Here is an 11,693-nt window from a genome sequence, read left to right on the forward strand (position 1 = left end):
TATGGAGTGAATTTGTATTGGCAGAATTATATTTGCAGATACTTTCAATTTTGCTCAAAAAGCACACAATCTGCAGGCAGTCAATCCATGCAATATTTTATAAATTCCTACTTTGGAAATTCCTACTTAGATTGGAATACTGACAGACTCGAACCTCACATCTTTAATGCATTGTCTGAGCTGAGATGTCACTTTTTTTCATAAAACATTAAGTCATCTCAAGAACGTGACTTTAAAGATGTTCTGGGATTTACATATTAATGAACCAAAACCTGCAACCCATTCGAAAAGATGAAAGACATAACAATAATCTAGGTTTGTTCAATATATCCTATCAGTCGCATGACACTGTGATCTTTTGCAATACAATCGGTGTATTATTCCCCGGCCAACAGCTATCCGATGAAGGAGCAGCACTCTGAAAGCTAGTGCTTCCAAATAAACCTGTTGGATTATAACCTGGTGTTGTGTGATTTTTAACTTTATCTACCCCAGTCCAACACCGGCACCTCCACACCATTTTCAGTGAACGCAGCCCACATCTCCCGCTGCTGCCAGTAAACTATACAATGCTGATGAAACGGTGCAGTACCTGCACTTGTGAAAAATTGACAATTTCTAACGATACCAGCTACTCATTCACTGCTCCATCTGATACATGACATTGGAAACTTAGTGCAGGAGGCTGAAATGAAATGAGCAGCTTTAAACCAAAAACCTCTTGGAGCTCAAAGCCTTCAATGAGAGTCTGAGCCCGGCGATAAGTTCAGGTAACCTTTATTGTGACCCAACGTTGTTACAGCTTCAGATCCCCCCCAGCATAAAGGTGTAGAAAAAGTAGCTGCTTTTTAAATAGCTCAAGGACAAAGCGTGCACCCCCACCCCACACCACCTCACCTTCTTTACTATGGTCACCACCGAGTTGTCAGTTTGTCATTGGATCCTTGGTACAGCCTTCACTGTAGGAAGTATTGCCTCACTCAGCAATTTCAACCCATACCCTGTAAACAAGTAAGTGTTTACCCACTCAATGACCGGTGGCAGTGGTGGGCAATGAAGAGTCAACCATGCTGTTGTGGGTCTGGAGTTATGTGGAGGCCAGACCGGGTAAAGGATGCAGCTGGGACAACTGAGTGAATCATTCCCTACAACAGCAGTTTCCTTCCCTAAAAAGGGATGTGAGTGAATCAGATGGGTGATGTCCCCCAGACAATCATTTCTTCATGAGGTTCTGAACTCCACATTTCTGACCAAAATCCAATTCCACCATCTGCCACGGCGGGATTCAAACCTGGAAGTTCCAGGAACTGGGTTGATAGTTAGTCAATAAGGCTGAAACTTTATTGCTGGAACAGCACAGCAGGTCAGGCAGCATCTAGGGAACAGGAGATTCGACGTTTCGGGCACAGGCCCTTCTTCAGGAATGAGCAGAGAGTGTTCAGCAGGAGAAGATAAAAGGTAGGGAGGAGGGACTTGGAGGAGGGGCGTTGGAAATGTGATAGGTGGAAAGAGGTCAAGGTGAGGGTGATAGGTCGGAGTAGGATGGAGGCGGAGAGGTCAAGAAGAAGACTGCAGGTCAGGAAGGCGGTGCCGGGCTGGAGGGATCCGGCTGAGACAAGGTGGGGGGAGGGGGGATGAAGAAACTGGTGAAGTCCAAGTTCATCCCCTGCGGTTGGAGGGTTCCCAGTCGGAAGATAAGACGCTCCTCCTCCGACCGTCGGGTTGTTGTGGTTTGGCGGTGGATGAGTCCAATGACCTGCATATCCTCGGTGGAGTGGGAGGGGGAGTTGAAATGCTGTGCTACAGGTTGGTTGGGTTGGTTCATCTGGGTGGCCCAGAGGTGCTCTCTGAATCGCTCCGCAAGTAGGCGGCCTGTCTCCCCAATATAGAGGAGGCCACACCGGCTGCAGCGGATGCAGTAGATGATGTGGGTGGAGGTGCAGGTGAATCTGTGGCGGATATGGAAGTTTCCTTTGGGGCCTTGGAGAGAAGTGAGGGGGAGGTGTGGGCGCAAGTGTTGCACCTCCTGCGGTTGCAAGGTAAGGTGCCGGGAGTGGAGGTTGGGTCGGTGGGGGGTGTGGATCTGACAAGGGAGTCGCGGAGGGAGTGGTCTCTACGGAAAGCTGATAGGGGAGGGGAGGGAAATATATCCTTGGTGCTGGGGTCTGTTTGGAGGTGGCGGAAGTGACGGCGGATGATGCACCTCTTGGCCACCCAGACGAACCAACCCAACCAACCTGTAGCACAGCATTTCAACTCCCCCTCCCACTCCACCGAGGATATGCAGGTCATTGGACTCATCCACCGCCAAACCACAACAACCCGACGGTCGGAGGAGGAGCGTCTTATCTTCCGACTGGGAACCCTCCAACCGCAGGGGATGAACTTGGACTTCACCAGTTTCTTCATCCCCCCTCCCCCCACCTTGTCTCAGCCGGATCCCTCCAGCCCGGCACTGCCTTCCTGACCTGCAGTCTTCTTCTTGACCTCTCCGCCTCCATCCTACTCCGACCTATCACCCTCACCTTGACCTCTTTCCACCTATCACATTTCCAACGCCCCTCCTCCAAGTCCCTCCTCCCTACCTTTTATCTTCTCCTGCTGAACACTCTCTGCTCATTCCTGAAGAAGGGCCTGTGCCCGAAACGTCGAATCTCCTGTTCCCTGGATGCTGCCTGACCTGCTGTGCTGTTCCAGCAATAAAGTTTCAACTTTGATCTCCAGCATCTGCAGACCTCACTTTCTCCTCTTAGTCAATAAGGCAATTGGCTATCCCTCCTTTAATCCCCCTGCGATGGCACATGAAGCACGGGTAAAGCCCTTCTCACACTGAGAGCAGGTGAACTGCCTCTCCCCAGTGTGCACCTTCTGGTGGGCCAGCAGGATGGAGGAATTGCTGAAGGCCTTGCCACACTCAGTGCAGAAGAACGGCCTCTCTCCGGTGTGCCCCTGCCTGTGGGCCAGCAGGGTGGAGGCCTGGGTAAAGCCCTTCCCACACTCGGGGCAGCTGAAGGGCCTCTCCCCTGTGCGGACCCGCTGGTGCCTCACCAGGTCAGAGGAATTGCTGAAGGCCTTCCCGCATTCGGGGCAGCTGAAGGGCCTCTCCCTGGTGTGAACTCGCTGGTGCCTCACCAGGTCGGAGGCAAAGTTGAAGCCCTTTCCGCACTCGGGGCAGGTGAATGGCCTCTCCCCAGTATGACTGCGCTGATGAGTCTCCAGGATAGAAGGGACACGGAAGCCTTTTCCGCAGACGCCACACTTCCACGGTTTCTGCACGGGGCGGGATCCATTGGGTTTCTCCAGAGCCGATGCTTCAGCTGCACACAAACGCATGTACAGCCCCTCCCTGCCTTGAATTCCTCTTTCCAGGCCGTATAATTGCTTCAGGTTCCACAATCAGTGCGCTGCAACAGTAGGGTCTCTCATCCAGTCCCATTGATACTGAAGACGTGCTCCAACAGGAACCAAAAGGCTTTGCTCCTTCTCACAGAATCACAGTCAAAAATTGGATTGAGTGACTGTCGGACATTGACGTCGAAGTGAGGACTGCAGAAGCTGAAGAGTCAGAGTTGAACAGTGCGGCGCTGGAAAAGTACAGCAGTTCCGGCAGCATTCCGAGGAGCAGGAAAGTTGATGTTTCGGGCATTAGCCCTTCATCTGTTGATTTTGAAACTTCCGTCTTCAGATCATCAAATGCTTTGTAAAAAGAGATTACAAAAGTCATGACTGTCAGTGCAAGGTAGAAATTCAGAACAAGCAATTCTACTTTCTGCAGAACATTCTTTTCTTTTGTTATTCCACACTGAAAATTGAAAGCACCATCCCACTCTCTCTGCCCCTCTGTTCTCACACCGCTCTAACTAATTCTCCTGAAGGTGTTGATTCAGGATCTTACAGGGGCAGAACAGCAAAAACTTCAAGACTGACATCTCTCTGAATTTTGGATAACTCCACTGCTGAGAGTGAGCAGGTCTGATTTTGGGAAGCTCAAAAAGTAATGTCAGTTCAGGGTGAACCTGCAATGCAAGTTCTTGAGGAACAACCAGACATGAAGTGGTTAATATCCTTGGAAAGGAGAGAGCAAAATGAGACCTCAAAGGCACTAACACCGACACCAGGGAGAAACTGAACGTACAGATGTGGCAAGCCAGAGTCAGAGATATACAGCATGGAAACAGTCCAACTTGTCGATGCCAACCAGATGTTCTAAATTAATCTAGACCCATTTGCCAGCATTTGGCCCATATCCCTCTAAACCCTTCCATTTTATATTTCCGTCCAGATGCCTTTCAAATGTCATAATTGTACAAGCATCCACCATTTCCTCTGGCAGCTCATTCCTTACACGCACCACTCTCTTAATGAAAGAGTGAATTTAGCACAGTGAATCCATCTTACCCATAGTGCCCAGGGGTGTGTAGGTTAAGTTAGCACAGCCAATCCACCCTAACCTGCACATCCCTCGACGATATGGGTAACTGAATACTGCCAATCCACCTGAACCCTTCCAAAACAGAACACTATGGGTCATTTAACATGGTGAATCCACCCCAACCTGGACAAAGTTACATATAACACAATACCAGGTTATAGTCCAACAAGTTTATTTCGAAGCACCGGTTTTCGAAGTGCTGCGTCTTATTCAGTTGGTTGTGGAGTATAAGATCATAAGACACAGAATTTATGAAAAAACATTACAGTGTCCTGCCACTGAAATAATATACTGAACAAACCTGGATTGTTAAGTCTTTCATCTTTTAGAATAGGTTGCAGGTATCAATAATATGCAAGTCCCAGAACTTCCTGTCAGGCTCCTTCTCGAGATAACTTAAGGTTTTATAAGAAAAGGTGACATCTCAGCTCAGATAATGGATGAAAGGAATGAGGTCAGAGTCTGTCTGTATCCCAATCTTGAGTCAGCCCACTTCGATTTGCAAAGTGGAATTTACAAAATATAACATGTATTGACTGCCAGCACATTGTGCATTTAGAGTTATACAGTCATAGATGGACAGCATGGAAACAGACCCTTTAGTCCAACTCATCCATGACGACCAGATATCCCAACCCAATCAAGTCCCACCTGCCAGCAACTTGCCCATATCCCTCCAAACTCTTCCTATTCATATGCCCATCCAGACTAGCCTCCACCACTTCCTCTGGCGGCTCATTCTATACACATACCACCCCTTGAGTGAAGAAGTTGCCTCTTCGGTCCCTTTCACCCTAAACCTATGCCCTCTCGTTCTGGACTTCCCCACCCCAGTGGAAAGACTTTGTCCATTTATCCTATCCATGCCCATCATGATTTTATCAATCTCTGTAAGATCACCCCTTATCCTCTGACGATCCAGGAAAAACAGCCCTAGCCTATTCAACCTCTCCCTATAGCTCAAATCTTCCAATCCCAGCAACATCCTTGTAAATCATTTCTGAACCCTTTCAAGTTTCACAATATCTTTCCGATAGGAAGGAGACCAGAATTGCATGTAATATTCCAACAGTGGCCTAACCAATGTCCTGTGCAGCCGCAACATGACCTCCCAATTCCTGTACTCAATACTCTGACCATTAAAGGAAAGCAGACCAAATGCCTACTTCGCTATCCAATCACTATCCTATTCTTCACTACCTGTGACTCCACTTTCAAGGAGCTATGAAACTGCACTCCAAGACCTCTTTGTTCAGCAACACTCTCTAGGACCTTACCATTAAGTGTATAAGTACTGCTAAGATTTGCTTTCCCAAAATGCAGCACCTCACATTTATCTGAATTAAACTCCATCTGCCACTTCTCAGCCCATTGGCCATCTGATCAAGATCTCGTAGTAATCTGAGGTAACCTTCTTCGCTGTCCACTATACCTCCAATTTTAGTGTCATCAGCAAACTTATAGCTATACCTCTTATGCTCACATCCAAATCATTTATATAAATGATGAAAAGTAGTGGACCCAGCACAGATCCTTGTGGCACTCCACTGGTCACAGGCCTCCTGTCTGAAAAACAACCCTCCACCACCATCACCTTCTACCTTTGAGCCAGTTCTGTATCCAAATGGCAAGTTCTCCCTGTATTCCATGAGATCTAACCTTGCTCACCAGTCTCCCATGAGTAACCTTGTCGAACACCTTACTGAAGTCCATATAGATCACATCTATTCTCTGCTCTCATCAGTTCCCTTCAGTAGTTCTTCAAAAAAACTCATTCAAGTTTGTGAGACATGATTTCCCACACGTAAAGCCACATTGACTATCCCTAATCAGTCCTTGCCTTTCCAATACATGTACATCTTGTCCCTCAGTTGGATTCCCTCCAACAACACCGACGTCTGGCTCACTGGTCTATAGTTCCGTGGCTTGTCTTTACCACCTTTCTTTAACAGTGGCAAAACGTTAATCAACCTCCAGTCTTCCGACACTTCACCTGTGACTATCAATGATACAAATATCTCAGCAAGAGCCCCAGCAATCACTTCTCTAGATTCCCACAGAGTTCTAGGTTACACTTGATCAGGTCCCGGGGATTTATCCACTTCTATTCATTTCATGGCATCCAGCACTTGCTCCTCTGTAATATGGACATTTTTTCAAGATATCACCATCTATTTCCCTACATTCTATATCTTCCATGTCCTTTTCCACAGTAAACTCTGATGCAAAATACCCGTTTAGTATCTCCCCCATCTCCAGCGGTTCCACACAAAGACCACCTTGCTGATCTTTGAGGGGCCCTATTCTCTCCCTACTTATTCTTTTGTCCTTAATGTATTTGTAAAAACCCTTTGGATTCTCCTTAACTCTAGTTGCCAAAGCTATCTCATGTCCCCTGTTTTCCCCTCCCGATTTCTCTCTTAAGTATACTCCTACTGCCTTTATACTGTAAGGCTTCACTCGATCTATCCTGTCTATACCTGACATATGCTTCCTTCATTTTCTGAACCAAACCCTCAATTTCTCCAGTCATCCAGCATTCCCTATACCTACCAGCCTTTCCTTTCACCCTAACAAGAACATATTTTCTCTGGACTCTAGTTATCACAGTTATCCCATTTTCCAGCCGTCCCTTTACCTGCAAACATTGGTGCACAATCAGCTTTTGAAAGTTCTTGCCTAATACTGTCAAATTTGTCCTTCCTCCAATTTAGAATTTTTGAGCAAAATAGAATGTAACTGCAAATGTAATGCTGCAAATTCAAATTCATCCCCAAGGAGAGTGTGGTTCTATGTGTGTAATAGAGAAACCCTGTTTCCATGCTGTATATCTATATGTCTATTTGATAACAGATGCTTTTTGTTGGTGCAAGTATGGTTGTAAATCATAGCTGGATATTAATAGTTAGATGTAAGGGAGAGAGAATTCCTCAGGTAGAGCACTATCAGAATCCTGGGAGACCCCTACTTCAGATTTACTTGGACTGGAATACAGTCTGGGAGATTATGGATTGGGTCTCGATTGACTAAATGTTTTATTTTTCCCGAACGTGTAAAAGGGGGCATTAAAGCTTCAGCAGAAATCCAGCAGAGCTGAGAACAGACCAACATCTTACTCTGTGGGAACAGGAGATCAACAGAGGACAGAGAAATCCGGACCTGAAATCCAAGCTGACACCAGACTACCCTGTGGTCAGTGCTTTGATGAGCAGCACCAACCCTCTACCTTTACTGAGCTTCCCATTTGACTACCCCCTTGATATTCAGGATCCAGTCCTTGCCATCCTGAAGCCATGTCCCTGTAAGGAGTCTCAGATCATAATTATTCTCTTCAATGTGTTCAGCCAATTCATTCACTTCTGTTACAATGCAGCTCACATTCGGTTTTTAGTTTCAGTTTTTGTGACCTTCTGAATCCAGTTTTGATTGCTGGTATATTTACTCTCCTTGTCCCTTTCTATCATTCTCTGATGTTCATTTCCACATCACGACATTGCTCACCAGCCTTGATTTGGATTGGCCAGGCTAAATTGCCCATAGTGTCCAGGGATGTGCAGGTTAGTTAGGTTAGCCATAGGAAATGCAGGGTTATAGATTCATAGTAATAGAAGCAGGAGTCAGCCATTTGGCCCATCCTGCCTGCTCTGCCATTCATTAAGATTATGGCTGATTCTCCATCATCTCAGCTCCTCCTCCCTGCTGTGTCCCAACTATCCTTAATTCCCCAATTATGCAGAAACCCATCTAATTGTGTCTTGAATATACTTAACGAAGCTGCCTTCTCTGCTTCCTTGGGCAGAGACTTCCATAGTTTCACTACTCTCCAGGAAAAGCAGTTCCTCATCATCTCTGTCCTAAATCTACTTCCCCTAATCTTGGGGCCTAGTCTGGATAGGGTAGAGTTTCATCCCCACAGTGCAATGAATTCCCACTTTTCACCAAATCCCAGATGTACTTACTCACTCAGTTGGTGTCTCACAAATGAAAGATTTCATTGTAACTTCTTCTGCTCTGAGTAAGCGCAAAACATTTTTGAAAGCTGCTTTGAAAGTCCAGTCTTCACAACAACACTTCTGCTTTCACTGAAGATGATTAAAGTCATACAGCACACAAACAGACCCTTTGGCCTAATTCACCGTGCCAACTATATATCACAAACTAATCTCGTCCCATTTGCCATCATTTGACTCATCCCTCTAAATCCTTCCTATTCAAGTACCCATCCACTGGCTTTTAAATGTTGTCATTGTACCAGCCTTACCACTTCCTCTGGCAGTTCGTTCTATACACGTTCCACCCTCTGTCTGAAAATATGTTGCCCCTCAGGTCCCTTTCCCTACTCACCTTAAACTTCTGCCCCTTTAGTTTTGGACTCCCCTACCATGGAGAAAAGACCTTCGGTATTCACCCTATCCATGCCCCTTATAAACATCTTTAAAGGTTACCACTCAGCCTCTGATGCTCCAAAGAAAATATCTCCCTGTCCTGTTCAGCCCCTTCCTGCAGGTCAAACCCTCCAAATCTGGCAACAGCTTTCTAAATATTTTCTGACCTCTCTCAAAGTTTCATAACATCTTTCCTACATCGGAGAGACCAGAATTGAATGCAGTATTCCAAAAGTGGCCTAACCAATGCCCTGTACACCTGCAAAATGATCTCCCAGTTCCTATACTGAATGCTCTGGCCAATAAAGGAAAGCATACCAAACACCTTGTTCACTATACTGTCTATGTAAGACTCCACCTTCAAGGAACTATGAACCTGCACTCCAAGGTCTCTTTGTTCTGTGACACTCCCCTTAACTGTGTCAGTCCTGCCTGGATTGCTGGACCAAAATGCAACATCTCACATTTCTCTGAATTAAACCCCATCTGCTACTCCTTGGCCCATCCAATCAATTCTAGTTTATGCTAAACTCTCTTTCCTCTTTTATTCCCTAGAAGCTGAAAATCTCTGTCCCACATACTCTCCCTCCATTCTCTCATTGCTGAACCTAATCCCTGCTGTACCTCATCCTGAAGGGTCTGTTTCATGCTGATTAACAGGCCCATACTCAGGGGGATCTAATGGAAACATACAGAATACTGAATGGCCTGGACAGAGTAGAATTTCAGAGGATGTTTCCATTGGTAGGAGAGACTAGGACCTGAGGGCACAACCTTTGAGTAAAGGGAAGGCGTTTTAGAACGCAGGTAAGGAGATACTTCTTCAGTGAAAGAGTGGTGAATCTATGGAATTCATTTCTACAGAAGGTTGTAGAGGCCAGGTCACTGAGGATATTTAAGACTGAGGTAGATAGGTTCCTGAGTATCATGGGGAAGTAGAGTTCCAGGGAGAGCGCGGGAGAATGGGGTTGAGAAACCTATCAGCCACGATTGAATGGTATGAACAGGCCTGATGGGCTGAATGGCCTAATTTCTGCTCCTATGTCTTATGGTCTCTTGCTGTCCTGGCCACAGTGAGAGAATTGCGAGCAGGAGTTGGCCATTTGGTCTTTCGAGCCTGCACAAACATTGAACAGATCATAATTGAATATGGATCTACTTACATCTAGGTGAATAGGCTGGAACGTTTTCACTGGAACATAGGAGGTTGAGAGGTGACCTTATTGGGGTTTATAAAATCACGAGGGGCATAGATGAGATCAATATCAGCAGTTGTTTCAAGAATTGGGAGCAATCTTTTTCAGGTGAGAGGAGAAAAATTTTAAAAAGACATGAGGAGCACATTTTTCGTTTAAGAGAGTGGAGTGTGTGTCAAATGAGTATCCAGAGGAAGTAGTGAATGCAGGTACAGTGACAACATTTAAAATAAATTTGAATAAGTGCACAAATGGAAAAGTTTTAGAAGGATATGGGCCAAACATTGGCAGGTAGGACTAGTTTAGTTTGTGAATATAGTCAGGATGGACTAGTTGGACTGAAGGGTCTGTTTCTGCGCTGTATGACTCTGTAACTGTTCTATACCATTTTCCATTTTCTTTTTATTCTGGGGTTCAATTATTGATTTGTAGCAACTGAAAGGAAAGAGTGAATCGAGGGAGGGGACAGACTCTGGAAAAGTTGATCCAGGTCTGTGTCTCACTTTGCAAACGGAGTGCCACAATGTCTTAAAACCATTTTCTTGCCTTCCCCCAAAACAATCCACTTCTTTGTTCATCAAAGTCAAATGAACTCAGCCTTGAATACATTCAATGACCGGCCTAACTGCTGAAAGACATCCACACTTCTGAACTCAATTCCTCTTGCTAATATATCACTTGCTTTGCTCATTGCTTGCTGCACCTGTCTGACAACTGGCAGTAACTGGTTTCTGACGCTGAGGCCCCTTTGTCCATCCACACATCTTTCCTGATGAAGAGCTCGTGCCCGAAACGTCGACTCTCCTCCTCAGTTGCTGCCTTACCTGCTGTGGTTTGCCAGCGCCACACTTTTCAACTCTGGTCTCCAGCATCTCACTTTCGCCACATCTCAATATATCACTACATAAACAATGCACCTCCTTTCTGCTTTTTATTTTACATACATCAAAGGCAATACCTTCACATTGTGGCACTCCGTTTGCAAAGTGAGACACAGACCTGGATCAACTTTTCCAGAGTCTGTCCCCTCCCTCGATTCACTCTTTCCTTTCAGTTGCTACAAATCAATAATTGAACCCCAGAATAAAAAGAAAATGGAAAACGTGGTGACAAAAACACTATTATACTCACAAATTTTAGACAGAGGAAGGAATTTATAGTCTGGGGTGAGGTTTAATCTTCATTCAGTGACAAAAGAGCAGCATCAGCGGCTTCAGAGCTCACGGTCCAACTTCCGCATTTCGACAACGGCCGACTCTGATTGGCAGGAGGACGAACCTCCTTCGGGTCCTCCAAGGTTCTCCATTGGTCCATAGAAAGGAGCTCGTGCGCCTTTTCTGCGGAAACCCAGGCGTATGCGCAATACTTTGCTGACACCGACAGACATGCGCAGTACTTACTGACACCGCGGAGCATGCTCAGTATGCTCTGTCACGATGCTGGTGTTTACTGACAAATTTTAGAGTTAAAAATCACAAAACACCTGGTTATAGTCCAACAGGCTTATTTGGAAGGACGGGCTTTTGGAGTGTTGCTCCTTCATCAGGTGGTTGTGGAGTATAACATGGTAACACAGAATTTATGATCTTCTGATCTTACACTCCACAACCGCCTGATGAAGGAGCCACGCTCCGAAAGCTAAGTGTTTCTAACCAAGCCGATTGGACTGTAGCCTGGTGT

This window comes from Chiloscyllium plagiosum, unplaced genomic scaffold (assembly GCF_037043375.1).
Source record: "Chiloscyllium plagiosum isolate Xiang-an unplaced genomic scaffold, Cpla_swu_hap1 HiC_scaffold_27, whole genome shotgun sequence".
In the NCBI taxonomy this organism is placed as follows: Eukaryota; Metazoa; Chordata; class Chondrichthyes; order Orectolobiformes; family Hemiscylliidae; genus Chiloscyllium; species Chiloscyllium plagiosum.